Below are 23,727 nucleotides of genomic sequence, written 5' to 3' on the forward strand. Positions count from 1 at the left end.
GCACAAATGTTTAGAGAAGTGGAACAAGATGCTTTCTTTAGTACCTTTATTAGGCATAGATTGGATCCAGATAATGGGACAATAGCACTAATCCCAGATATAGCCCATAACAGAAATCTGAAGTTCCATTCACTGAGTTGTTGTCCACTATTACCACAGAATTGTGATTTGGGGAATATCCACAAGGCACAAATACATTTGATGAAAGAATATTGATGTTTAGATTCGTTCCCCACTTTGACAATAAAGAAGACTGATTTGTCTTATTTGACCTACTTTCTGAAAAGGAAGAAGTACTTTCCTCTCAATATTCAATGCATTTATACTTGAATCTGATGTAACCAGGAGTAACATTTTTAGTAGCCATTGGAAATAGAAGACTGGGGTTTTAGACGCTTACTTACTATTGAGCAAAGCTTGCTCAGGATCCACAAAATCTCTGCCCATTGTCCTTTATCCACAGCAGTCTGTTTATAAAAACAGAACAGTTAAGAGTCATACGTAATATTTACTATGGCTAAAATGTGAGTAAATAATGTATGAGGTACTTAGAGAATTCCTTCCAATGAGTTGTAAATACCAAGTGTTGCTTGATTTTTTTGTCTTCATTCAATAACTTTTTCAGTAAATATTTATTGAGTGTCAATATGTGACAGACACTTTGAAAACTCTCCCCTTACTTAGTCTTACAAAACTCTTCTTACAGGTTATAAATGAATGTATTTTAAATAGTGATCCCAATGCACATACTACAGAATATTTAGTTTGAACCATACAGAATTGCCATATTTTACCACTTTTTACCTATAAAAATAAGAATTCCATGAGTTTTAACATACACACACACACACACACGTATACACACTTTCAGCTAAACCAACTTTGTTTATAGCTATGATCTTAAATATTATGTTAATTGCTTATGTCTATTAACGCAGGATGGCTGAATTGACTATTGTTGCATAACAAACAACTACAGGACCTCAATGGCACATGGCAATAAACACATGAGGCACTCCACTTATGCTCCAGATCTTCTGGTCTGCTTCATGTACGTCTCAATCTCCTTGGTCCAGCAGACTCCCGACACATATCCTTGTCTTGGCAGTGTTACAGATGCAAGACAGCAAGCAAAATACTCAAGTCTTCTTCTTAAGGCCTAGACATGGAACTGGCACAGTGTCACTTACAACCCTCCATTCCTTCTGCCAAAATAAGTAAGTGAGGCATGGGTACAGAAAGGAGGCGAAGAATTGAGGTCAATAACACAATCTACACAATGGCCTAGCATTAAAAAGCAACATCTTATCTCTTTATGTGCTGAAAGTTGCTAGGACAGTACCTTCTTATAAGGAAAGGAAACATCATCATTGTTGTCATCATCATCTTCATGATCTTAAACACATGCCCTCTATATGCCAAGCACTCTTCTAAAAGCTTTACACTTAATTTTTGCAATAACTCTTTAAGGTAGTGACTATTATTACCTCCCATTTACAGCGAAGGAAGCTGAGGCACAGAGAAATTAGTGAGAAGACTCGCTGTTTTCCAGGAAATCAAGAATATCCGGATGAGTCTCCAACTGCACTATTCTAGCAGAAAATCATGTGTGGAGGACCTGGCTATGTTGAAGAGGTTTGGACTTCTCGTCATGGTGCTTCGCTGCCCTCTAAGTCACAGCGAGGAGGAAAACATCCCCAATGAGGTGATTGCAGCACACAAGAGGGCTTCTGTTACTTACCTCCGCAGTTCAGTGGCTCTGTCAATCAGGTATTGTTCCGGAATATTTAGTACATTTTTCTGCACAGGAATGAAGGTGTCAGGAGTACCATTCACCACTGGTCTTTTCCTTCTTAGTGATGGTTTGGTTCATCCGCTATATTTCTTCTGTTAGCACACTGGTAGGATTCCACCTAAACATCTTGTCAAAAGACTTTTTTTTTTTTTTTAAAGATTTTATTTTTTTCCTTTTTCTCCCCAAAGCCCCCCGGTACATAGTTGTGTATTCTTCGTTGTGGGTTCTTCTAGTTGTGGCATGTGGGACGCTGCCTCAGCGTGGTCTGATGAGCAGTGCCGTGTCCGCGCCCAGGATTCGAACTAACGAAACACTGGGCCGCCTGCAGCGGAGCGCGCGAACTTAATCACTCGGCCACAGGGCCAGCCCCTCAAAAGACTTTTATATACCTTTACATCCAATAAATTAATCCATCCGTTAGTCCTGTCTGCAATACTTACCCTTTGCTCTATAGAACATGATGAGTTCCCCTTTGGCTGCAGGAATAACTTGGCCCAGAGAGATCCAGAGAGCCAGGGCCAGCACAGAGCAGGAAAATAATGGATTCCTGAAGCATTCATTTCCATTTAGAACCTCAGAAAGAAAACCCAGCTAAGTCTGGTCCAGAGTGAGAAATTACTCTATGTACTTTATTCAAAGAAGAATCAAGGCTTCAAAAGAATATATGATAATATACACAGGCACATAATTTTGGGGACATCCTTAAATACCATTAATTCTTACAGGATTTAAAAGAATCCTTGAATTTAGTTTTTTGGATGGGCTCCCCCAATTTTTGGACTCAGTTTTTTTCTTCCCACAAATCCTTTGTATTCAAAGTTTTTTGCTGCATGTATTAAATTATAACTTTTCCCCATATTGTTTTCATTTCTTGGTATTTAAGGATTAATTACATACTTGAGAATTAGGAAAATGCTTCCTAATTTGTTCACCAACAGTCAATTGCCCAGGACACCGTGCATGCCAGGGGCTGGGCTGGCTGCTAGAGTGAGAGAGTAAGCAAGGCTCGGGGCTCCTTGTCCTGGGGCAGTGTTTCAGGGCTTACTTGGAAATCTGACCTGGACACTTCCATCATTTGCAGGGGAGATGACACAGGCTCCACTTGGAAAGGAATGCTGTAATGTTTTAGAATAGCAACCAAGAGCTTCTCTTTCCAGACCCTTTTGGAACCATCAAGTGTCACTCACTGGAAATGTTTAAGAAGTGTATTTGATAATGCTGTCCCTTCTAGGAATCATTACTGTCTGACATTTTTTAGCTTCTCAGTTTAATGACTGCAGTGGTATTTACAGGATTACACGCTGGGGTCTATCTCATTCTTCACTGACCCCCACACCTGGCACGGTCTTGGCCAGTGGGAGGAGCGAGACAAAGGCTGCGTGAGGCTGGGATTACAGCCTCACCTTCTCCTCACATTGATTTGCTTTGGAAAAACATTCATATTGTTTTATTCAGAAATATTTATTAACCTCATATTATGGGCTGGGCACCATGCTAGATAGAGAATCCTTGGCAGGGGGAGAACTGAGGGGTCTCACTTGCTCCTCGTGCTTCCTTCTCAGGGATCTGTGAACGCAAGCCCCTCCTCATGCTCAGATAGGAAATCATCTAAAAGAGTTGCTCTAAGAAATGATGGATGAAAGGATGGTTCATGTACAACAAGGCTCTCTAGAGACCCTGACGTCCTGCTCTCTGACTCCCAGACAGAGTCTGCACTGTCCTGTGATCCTGGGCCTTGTTGAGCTGACAAAAAGCTTTTCTTCAATTCAAATCACTTACAGTACAGGGACAAAGCTTTCTGTGGAAATGTTCCTGAAGGCTCTGTTATTGAAAGAAAATTGATTCTCAGCTAGAACGTATCATGTTTTTAGCTTTTAATAGTATTTGTATGTGTGCCATCTGAACTAGTTTTACATAGAGGCACTCCTATATGGATTATAGAATTAACACGGCTAATTAATTCTCCTCAGAAGGATTATGAGCAACTCGGTTCAGGTTACCTAGCAGAGTGCTAGACTCATAGAAGATATTTTACAATATCTGTTCATTGAGTGCTACGACAGCTGAAGACCCGGAAGAGCTAAACAACCACGCTGTCAGCCGGACACACCACTGCTTAATGAGCTACTTGTGAACTTAGATTTTTATAAATTTGTCTCTGAGAGATTTCTTCAGACAAGGAGTGTGTGTATATACATGTGCTGACATACGTACTGTTTTTCAGGACTATCTGTATTATCCACAAAAGCAGACAATTTTTAAAACATAGTGAGCTGATTTCGTAACCTGTTTCTTCTAGAGGGTGGATTTTAGCATTTTCTTTACATTTCCCTTACAGGGCTGTGCCCGTGGCTGGTCACATGCCGTGTAGTCTATCGAGAGTTCAGTGATGTGCAGCCGCACTGACAGCACAGTGCAGGGAATCATCAGGGAGTGCAAACCGAACTGTGGACCAACGCCCACCACTTCCTTGCCTGAACACAAGGCTGGAGATGGACAGCCTCAGGAAATGAAGAGAGTCTGTCTGCCTAGGGTCTCAGCACGGTGGAGGAATAAGCTTGGCGTATAAAGTGAGTCTCCAGCTCATCAAGAAAGCTCTGTGTCTCTCCTCACCTACCTCCAAGAGGCTCACTGACAGGATGTCTCTCTTGCTTTATAATTAGCCCAGGATGGCTCATAGCAGCACTGGCTTACCGACTTCTAGAAAAAAGAGAAGGACGGAAGTGGGAGAAGCAAGTCAACATCCTGAACATCCTGACAATGATTTTTATTTCCTTCCTTCCTTGTTTCCTCTTCCCCCTTCTTATCCTCTCTCCCTTCATTTCTGCCTTTCTTTATTTTGCAGAAGTATGGCTTACCTGCCTGCTTCTGGCTTCCCTGGGGGAAGGAGCAAGGCTGTCAGTGATAAGATATTTCCCGGCAAATTGGACTTAGCACATTGCTCCGATTTTGCTGCCACACGAACAAAGCGATCTTCTCACTTTCTCTCCTTGGAGGGATGAGCAGCAGGTGCCAGCAGCTGGGCTAACGGACATCAATACCCCAGCCAGAGTCTCAGTGTAAAGCAACTCCTGGCAAATTGGGCCGGAGTCCAGGATCAGCTTTTATGTTTCTTTGGAATTTTTGGAATCTTTTGACGTCTATAATTGAAGGGATGCTGAGGGCTGGCTGTGAACATTTTTTGTTCCTTTAATGGGTTATCAAAGAGTAAAAACCTTTCCTGTAATTTCAAAGGTGAGCCCTTCTTCCTATCCTTTCCCCAGACCACACACAGACTCCAGGAAATTATAGGGATAATTTGGTTAGTAGAGTTTCTCAAACTTTACTGTGCACGTGGATCCCCTGGGAGTGAAGATTTCACTTCAGTATGTGGTAGTGAGGCCCACGATCCTGCGTTTCTAACAAGCTCCCAAGGAATGCTGATGCTGCCGTCCCAGGACCACACTTTGAGAAACTGGGGCTATTATGTTTGAAAACCCATGCTGTCGAATGGACTCTGGAGTACAGATTTCTATTTTTTAAGGATGTTTACTTTGGGCAGATCCAATTTGAAAATGTGCCCTTAAGTGATGCTGAACGGATGCCTGGTGAAGCTCTGCAAATTAGCTCGAAAGACAACAAGCAGAACACCAATGGATAGTCGGCCAGAACGAAGACTCTCATAGGCTAGAGTTGTTCACTGCCGTCATACATTGTGTCTTTTTGACACGGCGAAAGCAGGGAGAACCACAAGGAAAACTTAGCAACCGTAAAAGTCAATGGTAGAGGCATCCTGGTTAATGGGATACCTGTGGCTGAGACAACAAGATGCTTCCTGCACCTGCCATTGACTCTTCGTGAGCCTGAACAACAAATTGACTTCTTTCTGCCTTAGTTTCTTCAGTCACAAATTGTGAAAGTGAGCAGATGGCTCTTTTCCTGCATAGCTTGAGGGATCAGTGAGGTCATTTATTGAGATTATACAATCAAACACGGGAATTATGACTCACTACATATTTCATTCAGCTGGAGCTAGGCAAATGTATAAAAAACATACTTTTGAGTAATAATGCTTACCACGTGCCAGAGAGTCCAAATGCTTACCATGTGTCAATCCCCCATCAGTCCCATTAGCAAGGTATCATTATCCTTACTTTATGGGTAGAGAAATAGAGTTGGTAAATAACTTTGTCCTATGTCAGATAAGTACATGGACCTTTTCTAATAAGAGGTAGTCAGTTGACAGCCTAGATACATGTTTTGTTTGATCTGCTGGAGATTTTTAAAAAGTTGAATCAGTTGTCAACAGTTATAGGCTATTTTCTGCTTCTTTTGAAAAACCAGAGTATCTGGCAGCTTTATGCCCATTTTCCTGCAGAACAACCGTCAGCTGGCTCTGAGGAGCACCCCTGCCCTTAGAAGGGAGAGCACTCCAGCTGGTCACAGTTCTCACCTAGCCCCATTCACTTATGTGGATTATTTCCTGGCTCCAGTAACCATCTGAGTTTGAAATCCCTGTGCACACTGTCCTCGTCAGGGATCTTCACATAACTAGGAATCACCACCCAGAGCTTGTGTTCTGTTGAGCTTTCACAGGGTGGAAGTCACTGTGCTCGACTCCGTAGGGCCTGGGCACTAAAGACACATGGCCCAGGCCTTGAGATTTCTTTCTGGTGAGATCACAGACAAATAGTTTCAGTGTTAGAAGTATAGTGTTTACTGTTATGTACCATTAAGGAACATGGCTCAGTGCCCCTAGGGCGTGTTAATGGGCGTGACTTCACACGGATGGAATAGGAGCTCTGATCCAGCTGTGCTGCATCTTGCCTCTCCTTTTCTTCTTCTCAGATTTACCATTTTGGCTCATCCTGTTTTTTTTTGCAATAATTCATTCAGTGAGATGCAGAAGGTGCCACGTGTCTCTCCCTAGAAAAGGGAATGATTTCAAAGATTTGTACTACAAAACCCCTCTTACCATATGTATAAATAGAGAGAGAGGGAGTCAGATATGTGAGGCTGTTTTATTTTTTAGATGTCATCTTTTAAAAAGGAGTTGAGTTCTCTTCTTAAAGAGTTACTTGGATAAAGGTGTTTTCAAAGTCAATCTGGGCAAGACTAACTCTTTACCTTCCACAGTCTGCATCATCACAGATGTAGTTCTTTCAGAGAAAGTGTCCACGACCTGGGGACAGTCCAGTGGGAGAGCGTGTGCCTGTTTGACTGTGCTGGGAGATCTATTCTGAGGAGATGGGGCCTGGATCCAAGGAAAACTACATTCTTTGGCCTGAGTGAGCAGGAAGGGAGAGAGTGCATACGGATAAGGCAGGTGAACATGTTTTTAATTAGCCTGAAACACTAGCTGGCATAGATTTCTTCTGCTTCCAAGCAGCCCTGCAGGGATGGGCACCGAGGAGAGGCTCATTGTTATTCCCGAGGCTTTCCAGAGTCCTTGCTCTGAGGCAGCGGCCCCTGCCATAAATCTATGTGTTCTCTGGCTTCTGTAATCCCTCAGCAAAGCCCTCCCACTGCTCCCCGCTTGGCAGCAGTTTCACAAGCTGTGGCTGTGACTCTGTATCTCCACGAAATGTCAGGACCCCCCCCCAGCCCACCCAGTTTCCAGGGCAGCAGGGCAGCCCGCCTGACCATCTCGGACACTGTCGGCAGAGCCATGGCAGACAACGCAGAAGGGATGGAGGGGGAGAATGAACACGGCGGCTGTCGCTGAGGGCAGGGCTGTGTGGGGATTTCATGGGGGTTCAGGGCAGAAGAGGGAAGCAAAAAGGGAGGATTTGGCAAAGTGGAGGAGGCAGTCACCGGGGCTTGGGAAGCATGCTGGGGGAAGGAATAGAATGACAACAGCAAACTTCCCTGAGCTCTCACCATGGGACCAGACTGCCTTGTGTATGATGAGGTACTATTAGTGACATTTTACAGAGGAGGATGCAGAGACACGGCAAGGGTAAATAGTGTGCCCAATGTCATGTAGGTGTTAAGCAGGAGAGCCGGGGCCCAGGCAGCCTGCCTCTGGGCCCCAGCTCATCAGACCCCCTGCTAGGCTGGATGAAACAGAGGGGAAGGGGAGAAACGAGGCCAGGGTGAGCTGGTGAGAAGGGCAAAGAGGACATTCTCCACCCTGTTTGTCACATCCCGAATGAGGGCCCCTGAGACTTGAGATGAGGGGACGTAGGTCTCTGCTTCTGCTGCACCACCTGTGCATGTGCTCCGAGCCTCAGATTCTTTATCTACAAACTGCGCGATAATCCGTGTCAGTGCCCGTCAGGATCAAACGAGGCGAGGCAGACAGAACGCACTGCGGGCGTTCTCTTAGGCTCTGTCTGTGATGACTGCTATGTTGAGGCTGTTTCTGTTTACAGAACGCACAGGAAGCTAATGTGAGCGTTGCACCTGTGGGCACCGTAAGCCACATTCCTTCTGTAACGCGTTTTCCTGGCTGAAGTCCCCACATCACTCTTGGGTGGAGCGCTTGTCTTCTCTGGCTGGCTCTTACTGCTCTGTTGATTTTCCAAGTGTCTGGAAGAGCAGCACATCCTCTTCCTTTCACAGGATCAGTGATCTGGGCCCCCTGAGCCTGTATTATTGACCATCCCATTGGTTTCCGCCATTTTGATGAGTTATCAATGGCAAAGTCACTGCTAGGAACTCAACAGCCACTTGGACTCCCAAGAACCACTTTTTTTCAGTCTTGCCATAGTAGGGTCATTTGCTCAAATTCAATTAGAATTGATTCTTCTATTTTCTTTACAGTGACTGATAGCATCTTCATGTTGACCAGTCCCTGTTGTCACTGACTCTGGTGCTATTTAGAGGATGCTTTCTACTGGGCTGAGGTGGGTAGAGGAGAATGGTGTGCCCGATCTCGAGGAGAGGAGGCAGCAATCTCACCTGGATTCCCATCTCACCCGGTCATCTCAATACATCATTGTTTCCATCGAGGACCAGTGTCAGCACAGCAGTGACATGGGCAAGCTTAGCACCCTCTGGTCTTTCCTTTCCGGGACCTGCTCTGCAGTTCACTCCTTCCTCTTGCTTTTGTTTTATTCTCAGCAGGTTGTTAATTAATCCTTACTTGAAATGTCACTGCTCCTAGTGGTGTTTGATTTCTAACGGAAAAATGGCAAAGGAAGAAACGACTGTAGGACCCCAAAGGAGACATCTTTCCAGAGGTAGAATTTCAGGTTTTGGCACAAGAATTCCTAGCACTTGAAATGTCCAGTTCTGGGTGTTTTCATTTTTGACTCCCTGCACTCTGATTGCTCTTGGTCCTATATCAACTGGCTTGTCACCTTTCTTCACTCAGGTCTCTGCTCAAATGTCACCTCCCCAGAGAAGCTTACACTAGGCTCCTTGTGTAGTCTATCCTCCACCAACTCTGGTCTTGTCTCAACTTTTTTCGTAACACCTGTCATTGCTTGACACTGCCTTCTGTATTTACTGATTATCTGTCTATTCTAAATAGAAGGCAATCTGTGTGAGCACTGTCTGTTTCAGTCATCAGTGTGTCCCTGAAAATATGTCTTGTTAGGCTCTGTAAGATTTTGTTTTAATTCAAGTGAGTCATTGGAAAAAGTTTTTCAGGTGCTTCTTAGTTTTATCATACATGATATATCTTTATATTCCTATATGAAATGCCTATGTCTTTGGCATTTTGTTTACATGTATTCATCAATTAATTTGACAAAAATTTTAGTATCTACTAAGTTGCAATCATTGGATGGGTGCTGACAACAGAAGATAAATAAGGCACGGTCTCAGCCTTCAAGCTACTCATAGTCTAGTGGAGAAGGTATATGAGTAACAGACAAGTACAATGGAGTCTGAGGATTGGCAAGACAATACACATTCCGTAATGTTTCAGTACAGTTTTAAAGAATGAGAATTAGCCAGGAGGCCTGGGGGATGAGGACTCTCTCCAAGAGAAGAGATTAGTATGTGTAAGGTCCAGAAGGTATAAGAGTTCACGGCAAATTCATTGAGATGCCAGTAGTTGATAATGTCCCTACTGGACGACACAGGCAAATATCGTGTGAGATAAAGCTGAAGATAAGTGAGATAAGGCGGGAAGTTATAAAAAGTCATGAATGCCATCTTAAAGAGTTCAAACTTTTTCCTCAAAGAGCCAATGAAGGACTTTTAACAGGGTGAGCTGTAATATGTGTTGATTTACCCACGCTGCTTCCCTTCGGATTTTCTTTTACGCCCCGAATTAGCATCAGCCACAATAGGTGAGCCGCACAGTTGGGCAAGAAGTTGAATTTATTTACATTAAATATGACCAGAATCAGTGAGAGATAAAAAGAGGTCTATAGTACCCAAATAATCCTGTGATTGGCATAGCTACTTGTTAAACCTTTTTAAATGGAAAATTTCAAACATATACAAAATAAGCAAGTGGTATAATTAACCTCCATGACCTAATCACCCAGATTCAACACTTGTAAATATTCTGCCATCCTTTTTTCATCTGTATCTCTACCCACTTTTGACCTTGGCCAGAGAAAAGTAAGAGGTTTCCAAGGTGAAACTGGATGGAGCGATAACCAAGGGACAAGAGGAATGCCGGAGGGAGGTAATTATGAGTTCCGTTGGGAGGATTAGTCTCAGGCAAGCTCAGACTGAAAGAAAGAGGAAGAGAGGGAATGGATGTGGATAAGTGCATAGATAGGAGGAGCAGTGGGGTGGGAAGGCAAGCTTTTTGAAAAGGAGGACTGTCTTATCTGTCTTTGAATTGCCGCCACTCAATGCAGTACTGTAAGTGGTAGGCAGGCAATAAGCATTGTTCAATTGAACTGAGCTCATGCCTAGTGGTTCCTGTTTCCATCATGAAGCTGGGCTTGGCCATTGATGGGGATGAGAAGGATATAGAGTAAAGAGTAGAGGAGGAGGAAAAACTATGGACTAGCTCCAGTGGTGCATGGAGTAGAGGCCATGGGCCCAACATGAAGATGCTGCTTTTTATGAGCCCTGTAAAGTAAGTGCAATAACCAAGAAAGGATGTTTTCTTCCCTCAGTATTTAAAAGAGAAGTCAAGAGTGATTTAGGAGGTAGGCTTTCTCAATCTTTGTGTTGTCTTTTACAGACACACCCTTAGAGGGATTCAAAAGGGTTATAGAGAAGATTTTGAGCTTTAACTCTGATTTTCTTCTCTGTTTTTCCTTTCTTTCTTATATCTTACTAAATGTCTTCAATGCAGCTGGCCCTTCTCTAGGCTAAGGGAAGTACCTTTATTCAAAGTTTTCTGAAATTCCCAAGACTGACACTCACTGAGTCAGAGATGTTACTCCAAGTGACACCTCCATTCCAGAGAATACAGTACAGAGGAAAATAAGATAAAGCAACAGATTTAACTTGAAATTTATAAAATGTGATTGAGTGGAGGAAATGTAACATATTCAGTGCTAAAGTTGCAAATGAGCTTTAATGACCTTCTGCTAGATAAAGCAGCAGATTGGGTAAAACGCATATTTTATGTTGTGTATTTTATAATGATTCCTCTAAAAATGTTTCTAAAATGCAATAACCATTCAAATATATTAATCTGAATATCAAGCATGATGTATAGATGTTCCAGTTACTGGACACTGTCATTTTCTATAAAAGAAATGAGGGGAAAAGAAGGTCATTAGACTTTTTAAGGCTGTTCCACAAATGTTTCCATTACCATCATTCTGCCAAAGTTTAAAATCTTTAGGATTCAAATTTTCACTACACAAAGTAATTCCTATCCTTCGCATGCTGGTAAATTTTACGGTCATGAGGTATCCCACCTTTCCTTCTTTCCTATTTTCTGCAAATGTTATTAGGAACATAATACATTCTAGAAACCTTGTTAAACACCAATCACGGGAAAGAGTGGTTGCCTCTCTCAGTGAACTCACAGACTAGTTCACAACACCCAACTCAAAGATCACCCAACAGATGAAGGCTTCCCCAGTGTAAACAGTTGTTGTTGTCTTCTATTTGTTCCTGTAGCTTTCTGGACTTTCTCATGTTATAGGAATTCTCATAGTGTTTTGTAATTATATTTTGGGTTTGTTTCCCTCTTTAGATGGAGGGCTGAGATCATGCCATTTTCCTCTTTGTATTTTTTGGGAGACAATTTTCCATGGCATTTCTGCATATCTCCTATCATCTGTTGTTATGGACCATCTTTTCAAGGATGTTTGTATAGCAAACAGCCTAGGAAGATGTAGTATTTCATCCTAGGGAAGAGGGAAGAGGCAAGATTTTTTTCTGACCAACATAATAAAAATATCTTCCTTGGGGCAAAGGTCTTGTAGGTTTTCTAGCAGCCCCTTCTAAAAGATGGGGTTTCCTAAGCTGCAAGTTCCTCAGCTGTGACACAAACCCACTGTGAGTACAGCATCCACCTGGGATTGCCTCCACATTCGTCTTGCAAACAACCTAGGGGCAGGAGGGAAGGAAGATTGGAGTGAACATGAAGCTCATACTGCCTGCTGTGCTGAGTAATCAAGTCTTTATCTCTGACACCAGGGTCTTGTATCTTCTGCCAACAGCCATGGAATGGGGTAGGCTAACTCATTAGCTTGCAAGTAGGGCAAAATCTCAGACCCTTCACTGCTCTTGACGGTTTCTCCAGTATCTAGCCTGTTGCCTGGCACAGTGTAGGGGAATGAACAAGATGTCCAGTTTGAATACATTTAATTGTTATTTTAACTACAGAGTGAATTTTTCATCAATATTTTTCTGTTACTAGCTGTATTATCTTGGTAAATTTCTTAATCTGCCTCACCTCAGTTTCCTTATGTATAAAATGGGAAGAATAAAAGTATCTCCTCATGGGTTTGTGGCAGATACGGAGATGCACTGCTCAGACCTCCATTCTAAGAAGGACCTGTTGATCAGCTGCAGGGCTGGCCTTTTTCAGCCACAAAGTCACATCACCTGAGGTCACACCCTTCCCTGGGCAGCAGCCTGCATCCAGTAACTGAGCAGTGTGTGTTGTATAAAGGACAGCCACGTGGCCCCATACAGAAGAACCTTGTTGGGCAATTTGCTTCAGGGTCCCCTGCTGGGTTGGCTGAAGCTTTGTAAGATCTGCATAGCAATTTGATTTCTCCCTCTGTGCAATTGCTCTTCTTTTACAGATTTCCCTTCTTTTTACAGCTTTTGATCCCTAATAAACATCTTACTCCCCTACACCCACCCTGCCCCAAACACCAGCATCAGCTTCTGGAGAACCCAACCTTCCATCAGGGTTATTGAGATCATAAGAGAGTTAGGGTGTGTAAATCACTCAGGGCACTCTTTGCATACAGATGGTACACATTAAATACTAGCTTATTATTGTTATCAGTAACATCATTATTATGATTAACTTTGTGGAATACCCTAGAAGCATGGGTCCTGCAACTAAGAATGTTTGTTCTTCCCTGAAGTGTGTCAAGTGTTAAATTAATTAACCAAGGAGGCCATTAGACTGATGTAGCTCTGATGCTATGACAGCATATGTAAGCAAATCAAACTCTAAGCCTGTAAATGCCTCAAGGTTACGAAATCAAAATGCTAAAGACAACCAATTGCAAACAGCCAACTAGGCTTGAAGCTGTAGCCTATCAAATAACTTCCTTCCTTTGCTTCTGTACATTCTCTATAGAACTCTTTCCCCTGGTTTCTGTGGCAGAATGCTCCTAACCACTTCCGGTTTGGTGCAGCCCTATTTGAATGGATGGACTTTTGTTCAAATAAACTCTTAAAATTTTTAATATGCCTCAGTTTAATTTTTAACACTGATAAAGAGTGAAAAACAAGAGTGGTGAGACCATAAACTCAAAATCATATGATAAGATGATTAGTTGAAACAATCAGAGATATTCAACCTGGAGAAGGAAAGCTTATGAAGAACATGCTACCTGTCTGCAGGTACTCAAATGGCTGTGATCTGAGAATGAGATTAGACTTAGTGAGGACAAGGATGAATATAAATATCAAAAGAGGTATATTTTGGTTCAAGGTAAGGAAAGATTTTGAACACGGCTGCTTGAAATGGTCCCGGCTGTTACTAGAAGGACCCTTGTCAGAGATACTGTCAAGGGGGCTCAAGGTCTTGATGAGGCTGAGCAGGAGTGCAGACCTGATGAACACTGAGATTACTGGGCAGAAGAAAATTTAGAACTCACTTATTTAAACTTCTCATAGGAAGCAGAAAGCTTATATTTACTTCCTCAACATTTCCAAAACCAAGTATCTTAGAGTTACTAGCTGTGTACTGTTGACTCAATATGAGTAATGAATCAACTGCGTGGCAAAAATGTTGGTTTCTGCTCTGCTAGTTTAATTCATTTATTGTAATATACGTGCTCAAATAGACAGCTAAATATCTACACAACTTCATTGTGTAGTGGGATGTTTAGAGATGTGGAACTTTAAAAAATATGTATGTGTTCAGTAAGAGATACTGTCATAAAACTCCCTAGAGAACAGTGGATTCAGGACACTCTGGAGAAGCCCTTTTTACTCAGGGAAGACCATTTGAAGTCTCCTTTGGTAATGCAGATGTAAGGTAAGGATCCTACCCCTGGCTATTCTGGACTTTTATTTATTTATGTTTTTTGCTGAGGAAGATTCATCTTGAGCTAACATCCATTGCCAATCCTCTGTTTTCTGCTTGAGGAAGATTAGCCAGCCCTGAGCTAACATCTTTGCCAATCTTCCTCTATTTTGTACATGGGACGCTGCCACAGCATGACTGGTGAGTGGAGTATGTCTGTGCCTGGGATCCGAACCCACAAACCCGGGTCGCGGAAGCAGAGGGCATGGAACTTTAATCACTGTGCCATGCGGCAGGGCCATCTGGGCTTTTAATTTCCTGTCCATTTTAAAAGTTGCTGGGCAGGAGATGGGCAACTTTGTCAAGGAGTCAAAGAGCCTTCCAGGGACATAGTGTTCTAGGCTTCGATAATTTCCCTTTAAGTCTAAAATTATTAAGCTCTATCTGATGTACTGGAGTTGCCTGCCTGGACCAGCCCTGATGTGAAACTGACTGGAAGGAAAGTCGTGTTCTGATGACTGACTGAGAATTCCTGGCGTCATAAAGAGGTCTGGTAAATGTGTGTCTCCCTGTAGCCCTGAGGGTGGTATGCTTTTGTCGAACACCTTACCCATGGGCTTCTCCTCTGTGGCCGTGGGCAGGCTATGTGGACAGCAGCTGGAAAGGATGGTTTCAGCACCTGCAGCCAGTTGCATTTGACATCAGCGTCAGCTGCCCTGTGGCAATTTGGATGGAGCAAAATTATACATAATAAACAGTGATATCTGTGTGTGTGTGTGTATGTGTGTGTGTGTATCCATTGTCAAACTAGATGTTTCCAATCCAAACTGATTCCTTGGATCATCATGGGACTTACCATAGAAGGTTTTTTATGATTTTCTGAACGCACACTTACATGCTTTCGGCCGAAGGTACTGCTAATGCAGTCTGACACGAAGGCTCAGCAGGTTGTCCTATTTCAGGCAACACAAACTGGCCCACCCCTTTCCTTTGGTTATGTTAACCTAACAGACACATTTCACTTTTTCCCCTACATCTCATTGATTACTCTTGGGCGATAATTGCAGGGTGTTACCATAAAGGGTCTGTCTCCTAGGGAGACTTTCTCCAGTTTCCTATAATGCTTTGTGTGGGGAGACCACAGGCAATTATAACAATGGGAAGAGAAATTTTGTCTTTTTCTTCTCTTTTCTGAGAAACTGCCACCAGAAAACCTGGTTTCTGTGTAGCTCATGCCTGGATCAGCAAAGTATGGGGGGACTCAGTGATTTTTGGCAGCAACAGCCGCAAATTCGATTAAGAATGATGCATTTCATGGGACTGAGGAGACTTTCTGATGTCTTTTCTCTGAATCACTAATAAACAGAACTGACTCCCTTTGTTTGAATAAACACCCCTGGGCTTCACATACTTATTCTGAAAAGGGAGTGAGACATGAGCAAGAAAAGAAAGACATTCTCCAGATAAGTGGGAGGGGCTCAGCGTGGATGACTGCTAAAAAGGATATCAGCTTCTTTTATGAGGTGGGATATGCCAGATATGATTGGTTAAGATAAGCTTTATTGTTAGTGCCTTTGAGCCAACTCCTGGTGACCCTGTGGACAGCAGAGGAGAACCCTGCCTGATCTTTTTGTGCCATCCTCTCGCCTTCGTCTGCTGTATCAGACAATGCTCCACTGCTATTCATAGCGTTTGCATGGCCAATTTTTTCAGAAGTGGGTGACCACGTTCTTCTTCCTGGTCTGTTTTAGTCTAGAAGGTTGGCTGAAACCTGTCCACGATGGGTGATCCTGCTGGTGTTTGAAATCCTGGTGGCATAGCTTTCAGCATCACAGCAACCTGCAGCCACCGTATGACAACAGACACACAACAGAAGGGTGGTGTGGTTCCCTGACTGGCTGATGAACCCGGGCCATGGTGGTAAGAGTGCTGAGTCATTTTTTTTGTTGTTGCACTTGTATAAAGGTTTTAATCATTTCAAGTTCATACCACTGTAGGAGTTTGCTCTTTGACTTGTCACTAGGCGTTTATACTGTGTCAGAAAATTATACACAATTTAAATGATTATTTTAGAAATTAAAACTAAGAAAAACTGGCAAATATGAAAAAATAGAGGAATTATTAATGGCATTATTAGTCTATCTGAATCAAATTGCTATTAATATCTTGCTGCATTTTTCCCATTCCTAATCTATTTTTTTGGCTTACTTTTTTTTCAATTATTTTATTGAGATGATAATCGTTTATAATATTGTATAATTTTGAGTGCATATTATTATTTATCAATTTCTGTATAGACTTCATCATGCTCACCATGAGTAGTCTAATTTTTGTCTGTCCCCATACATACGTGCCCCTTTATCCCTTTCACCTACCCCCAGCCCCATTCCCCTCTGATAACCACTAATCTGTTCTCTTTATCTGTGTATTTGTTTAATCTTCTACATATGAGTGAAATTATGCAGTATTTGTCTTTGTCTGTCTGGCTTATTTTACTTAACATCATTCCCTCAAGGACCATCCATGTTGTTACAAATGGGACGATTTTGTCTTTTTTGTGGCTGAGTAGTATTCCATTGTGTATATATACTACATCTTCTGTTTTTTTTTAAAGATTGGCACCTGAGCTAACAGCTGTTGCCAATCTTTTTTTTTTATTGCTTTTTCTCCCCAAATCCCCCCAGTATGTAGTTGTATATCTTAGTTGTGGGTCCTTCTAGTTGTGACATGTGGGATGCTGCCTCAACATGGCCTGATGAGTGGTGCCATGTCTGTGCCCAGGATCCAAACCAGTGAAACCCTGGGCTACCAAAGCAGAGCGAATGAACTTAACCACTCGGCCATGGGGCTGGCCCTTATACCATATCTTCTTTATCCATTTATCCATAGAAGGGCGCTTGGGTTGCTTCCATGTCTTGGCTATTGTGAATAATGGAGAGTGCTGAGTCTTAACCACCAGACAACCAGGGCTGGCTAAATTAAGCTAATTCATGACAAAAGCCACAACTTTGCAAACCATGTTATTGTCAGAATCCAATGAGCCTAATTGGATTCCAGTCAAGCTAAATTTCAGACCCAAATTAATATGACTCACCATATCAGTGGTGCTTACATCTCCTTTGTTTGTTTGGGACCTTCTTCAGCTGGTGATTGTCCTCCTCTAACGGTGACACATTTGGTCATAAACTCAACAAGTTTCAAGTGCAAAGATATTTATTCAAAAACCTCAGCCTAAAAGTTTAATGGGATGATGGTGAATCAGGGCACAAGGACTTTATTTTTTGAGCACTAGTGAAAAAGAGAAATGAAGGTGCCCTGGCTAGTAACAACATCCCTAGTGGACCATTCAGCCATAAAGGGAGCAAAAATGGCTTAAAATCCAATCATCTTCAGGGGCTGATCACAAGACTGTAGAAGAGCAGGAACAGAGGCTCAGGCTCCACTCTACCTGTAAGTGTCTTGCCAGACATTGTATAAATGTTCAACTCAAGGAAGAGAAGGAAATTGTACCTACTGTGCTCTGGTAACACATAATCTGATGTTCTGTTGTTTTCTCAAATACCCTGCAGTTGAGAGTATTAACATCGCTATCTTTTCAAGCAGCTGATAGGAATATCTTGGAGGTCTTTAATTAAGTGCTAAAAGCTGATTCCAGAACCTTCCTATTGTCTGGAACTATTCTGCTTATAAGTTCAACTAGCCCTTGAAGAGTCTTGGGGAAAAAAAGAAAGAAAAAAGAAAAAGAGGTAGAAAGAGAAAAAGAAAAGTACAGACTTTTCATTCAATCTCAATTCAGCATTTCTCCAAGTGTTTCCCTTTATATGTCACCTTTCAGTTGGACAACTCTTTCCCAAAGGGACAACACTTTCTGTCACTTATCTCCAGGTAACACAAGCCAGGAGAAATAGGGAATAGCTACAATAATAGATTTGAGTCTCTGGAGTTTTCACTTAGCCATTATTAGGGCAGGAAATGGGCCAGATCAAAAAATAAAAGGGCCCAGAGTTGCGTCAGCAGCATGGCAGAGTGAGCTCTCCCCTTAGACTCTATGCCTTAAGACACAACAAAAAAGACATTCATAAACTAACAGAAGACATTAACACAACACAAAAGACGTCTGAGAGACCCACACAGCCATACCTCTGAAAGTGGAGGTCCTAGACCTCCTGGAGGAAGTGGAAGGAGGTAAGGGGATCTCTTCTCTCACCCCCAGTGGCAGTGACCCAGGGCACAGGATGCTGTGTAGCTCTGAGAGGAGAGGGGGGAGGGGAGGCCCTCCACAGGAACACCTTCACTTTCCAGGTTCCCTCACAGCCCATGAGAAAGCCCCCCACAGAGGTAGCTAAGCTATTGAGACAGTATCTTAATCAAGCCAGTGCCTCAGGAGAGCAGATAGTGAGGGCAGAGTGGGAACACCCCTGGGATTACACAGGAGAAAGAAAGTGCCCCTCCCCTTGTCTCGAGCTCCAGCTCAGCTCGTCAGCCAGAGCACTCACACATACAATACAAAAGCAGTAGATGTGAGCCAGCAAACCGGGGTCATAGCAGGCTCAGAATACACAGCTCTTGACACCCACCCAGTGGTGGCAGGTGGAAGCTGTGACCAAATACTATCACTATGCGGAGGCAGAAATCCATGCCATCAAACAGCATGAAAAAAATATATTAATACTCCAGACCAGAGGGAAAATGACAAGCACTCAGAAATCAGTCCTGAAGGCATAGAAATTTATAATCTAAATGACAGAGAATTCAAAACAACTATTATGGAAAAACTCAATGAGTTACAAGAAAATACAGATGGTTCAATGAATCACGAACTTCTTCACAAAAAAGATGGAAACTATGAAGAAAACCCAATCAGAAATGTTGGAGATGAAAAACACAATAGATGAGATAAAGAAAAATCTGGACTCCCTGAATAACAGAGCTGATATTATGGAGGGAAGAATCAGCAGTCTGGAGGACAGTAATATAGAAATGCTTCAGATGGAGTAGGAGAGAGAGCTAAGACTAAAGAGAAATTCTCCAAGAAATATCAAACTCAGTTAGGAAATGCAACATAAGCATTATAAGTATTCAAGATGGGGAAGAGAAGGAGAATGGAGCAGAAAGCTTGTTCAAAGAAATAATAGAGGAGAACTTCCCAAACCTGGGGAAGGAGCTGGAAATACAAGTGAAAGAAGCAAATATATCTCCTAATTGTATCAATGTAAAAAGACCTTCTCCATGGCATGTAGTAGTAAAGCTGGCAAAAGTAAATGACAAGAAAAAATATTAAGGGCAATAAGGCAGAAGAAAATAATTTACAAAGGAACCCCTATCAGGCTTTCAGCAGATTTCTTAGCAGAAACCTTACAGGCTAGGAGAGAGTGGAATGATATATTCAAAATTCTGCAAGACAAAAACTTTCAGCCAAGAATACTCTATCCAGCAAAAATACCCTTCAGATATAATGGAGAAATAAAAACTTTCCCAGATAAACAAAAGCTACAGGAGTTCATCACCACAAGACCACCCCCCAAAAAGGAATGCTCAAGAAGGCCCTCATATCTGAAAAAAAAATTTTACAAAGTCTCAAATAAGGAGGTAAATAGGTAGACAAAATCAGAAAATTGCAGCTCTCTATCAGAACAGGTTAGCAAACACGTAATTATAACAGTAAAGGTACAGGGAAGGAAAGCATGAAAAATAAATGTAGTCTCATAATTTTAACCACAAACTAACAATAGAAGATCTAAAAAGTTATGACAATAATAACTTAGAAGGGGAAGAGGTAAGGGATGGAATCAGCTTAGTCTAAGGAAATGAGAGGCTATCAGAAAATGGGCTATCTCATTTACAAGATTTTTTTATACAGACCTCATGGTAACCACTAAACAAATAGAACAGAGACACAAATGATAAATAAAGAGAAAACTAAGAAAACCATCATAGAGAACTACCAAACTGAATTGGTAGTCTTAAATACATGGGACGAGAAACAATGGAAATGCAGAAGAACTGGAAAATGAACAATAAAATGGCAGCATTAAACCCTCATATATTAATAACCACTCTAAATCTAAACAGATTGAATTTTCCAATCAAAAGACACAGAGTGACTGGATGGATTAAAGAACAAGACCCAACAATATGCTGCCTCCAGGAAACACATCTCAGCTCCAAAGACAAACACAGGCTCAGAGTGAAGGGATGGAAGATGATACTCTAAGCTAATGGCAAAAAAAAAAAAAAAAAAGAAAGAAAGAAAGAAAGCATATGTTGCCATACTTTTACCAGACAAAGTAGACTTTAAGACAAAACAGGTAATGAGAGACAAAGAGGGGCAGTGTATAATGATGACAGGGACACTCCATCAAGAAGATGTAACACACAAATATCTATTCACCCAACAGAGGAGCACCAAAGTACATAAAGCAACTATTAACAAACCTAACAGGAGATATTAACAATAACACAATAATGGTAGGGGACCTTAACACCACATTTAAATCAATGGATAGATCACCCAGACAGAAAGTCAATAAGGAAATTGAGGATTTAAATGAAAAACTAGACCAGATGAACTTAATAGATATCTATAGAACATTCCATCCAAAAACAATATAATACACATTGTTCTCAAGTGTACACGGAACATTCTTAAGGACAGACCATATGTTGGTAAACAAGGCAAGCCTCAATAAATTTAAGAAGATTGAAATCATATCAAGTATCTTTTCTGACCATAATGCTACAAAACTAGAAATCAACTGCAAGGAAAAAGCTAGGAAAGTGACAAACACATGGAGACTAAACAACATGCTACTGAATAACCAATGGATCATTGAAGAAATTAAAGGAGAAATTAAAAAATATCTGGAGACAAATGAGAATGAACATAGACTATACCAACTCATATGGGATGCAGCAAAAGCAGTCCTAAGAGGGAAATTCATAGCAATACAGGCCCACCTTAACAAATAAGAAAAATCTCAAATAAGCAATCTTAAATTATACCTAACAGAATTAGAAAAAGAAGAGCAAACAATGTCCAAAGTCAGCAGAAGGAGGAAAATAATACAAATTAGAGCAGAAATAAATGAAATTGAAACAAAAACAACAGTAGAAAGGATCAATGAAACAAAGAACTTGTTCTTTGACAAGATAAACAAAATTGACAAACACTTAGCCAGACTCACTAGGAAAAAAAGAGATAAGTCTCAAATAAATAGAACTAGAAATGAAAAAGGAGAAATTACAACAGAGACCACAGGAATACAAAGTATTATAAGAGAATACTATGAAAAACTATATGCCAACAAATTGGACAATCTAGAAGAAATGGATAAATTCTTAGACTCATACAACCTGCCAAAACTGAATCAAGAAGAAATAGAGAATCTGAATAGTAAAGAGATTGAAACAGTAATCAAAAACCTCCCCCAAAATAAAAGTCCAGGACCAGATGGCTTCTTTGGAGAATTCTAACAAACATTCAAAGAAGATTTAATACCTATCCTTCTCAAACTATTCCAAAAAATTGAAGAAGACAGAATATTTCCTAACTCATTCTATGAGGCCAATATTACCTTGATACCAAAACCAGACAAGGACAATGCAAAGAAGGAAAGTTACAGGCCAATATCCCTGATGAATATAGATGCAAAAATCCTCAACAAAATATTGCCAAATAGAATACAGCAATACATTAAAAGGATCATACACCATGATCAAGTGGGATTTATACCGGAGACACAAGGACGGTTCAACATCCACAAATCAATAAATGTGATACACCATGTTAACATAATGAGGAATAAAAACCACATGATCATTTCAATAGATGCAGAGAAAGCATTTGACAAGACCCAACATCCATTTATGATAAAAACTCTCAATAAAATGGTTATAGAGGGAAAATATTTCCACATAATAAAGACCATACATGACAAACCAACAGCTAACATCATTGTCAATGGTGAAAAACTGAAAGCCATCCCTCTGAGAATAGGAACAAGACAGGGGTGCCCACCCTTACCACTCTTATTCAACATGGTACTGACATTTTGGGCAGAGAAATTAGGCAAGAAAAAGAAATAAAAGAAGTCCAAATGGGCAATGGAGAAGTGAGACTCTTGCTGTTTGAAGATGACATGATTTTATATAGAGAAAATCCCAAAGAATCCATTGGAAAACTATTAGAAATAATCAACAATTACAGCAAAGTTGTGGGGTACAAGATCAACTTACAAAAATCAGTTACATTTCTATACTCTAATAACAAACTAACAGAAAGAGAACTCAAGAATACAATCGTATTTACAATTGCAACAAAAAGAATAAAATATCCAGGAATAAATTTAACCAAGGAGGTGAAAGACTTATACAATGAAAACCATTATTAAAAGAAATTGATGATGACACAAAGAAATGGAAAGATATTCCATGCACATGGATGGGAAGACTAAATATAGCTAAAATGTCCATACTATGTAAAGCAATCTATAGATTCAATGCAATCCCAGTTGGAATCCTGGTGGCATTCTTCATGGAAATAGAACAAAGAATCATAAAATTCATATGGAGCAAGAAAAGACTCTGAATAGATAAAGCTATACTGAGAAAAAAAAAAAAAAAAAAAGCTTGAGGTGTCACAATCCCTGACTTCGAATTATACTACAAAGCCACAGTAATCAAAACAGCATGATACTGGCACAAAAACAGACAAACAAACCAATGGAACAGAATTGAAAACCCAGAAATAAAACCACACATATGTGGACAGCTAGTGTTCCACAAAGGAGCTAAGAACATACAATGGAGAAAGGAAAGTCTCTTCAATAAGTGGTGTTGGGGAAACTGGACAGCCACATGCAAGAGAATGAAAGTAGACTGTTATCTTTCATCATACACAAAAATTAACTCAAAATGATCAAAGACTTGAAGGTAAGACTTGAAACCATAAAACTTCTAGAAGAAAATATAAGCAATATACTCTTTGACATTGGTCTTAGAAGGATCTTTTCGAATACCACGTCTAGTTGGACGAGGGAAACAAAAGAAAAATAAACAAATGGGACTTCATCAGACTAAAGAGCTTCTGCAAGGCAAAGAAAACTGTGAACAACATGAAATGACAGCCCACCAAATGGGAGAAAATATTTGCAAATCATATATCTGACAAGGAGTTAATCTCCAAAATATATGAAGAACACACACAACTCAACAACAACAACAAAAAGCAACCTGATCGAAAAATGGGGAGAAGATATGAACAAACATTTTTCTAAAGAAGATATACAGATGGCCAATAGGCACATGAAAAGATGTTCAACGTCACTAATTATCAGGGAATTGCAAATCAAAACTACAATGAAATATCATCTTATACCCACGAGAATGGCAATAATCACCGAGACAAAAAAATAACAAATGTTGG

Source organism: Equus asinus, chromosome 2, assembly GCF_041296235.1.
Source record: "Equus asinus isolate D_3611 breed Donkey chromosome 2, EquAss-T2T_v2, whole genome shotgun sequence".
Lineage (NCBI taxonomy): Eukaryota > Metazoa > Chordata > Mammalia > Perissodactyla > Equidae > Equus > Equus asinus.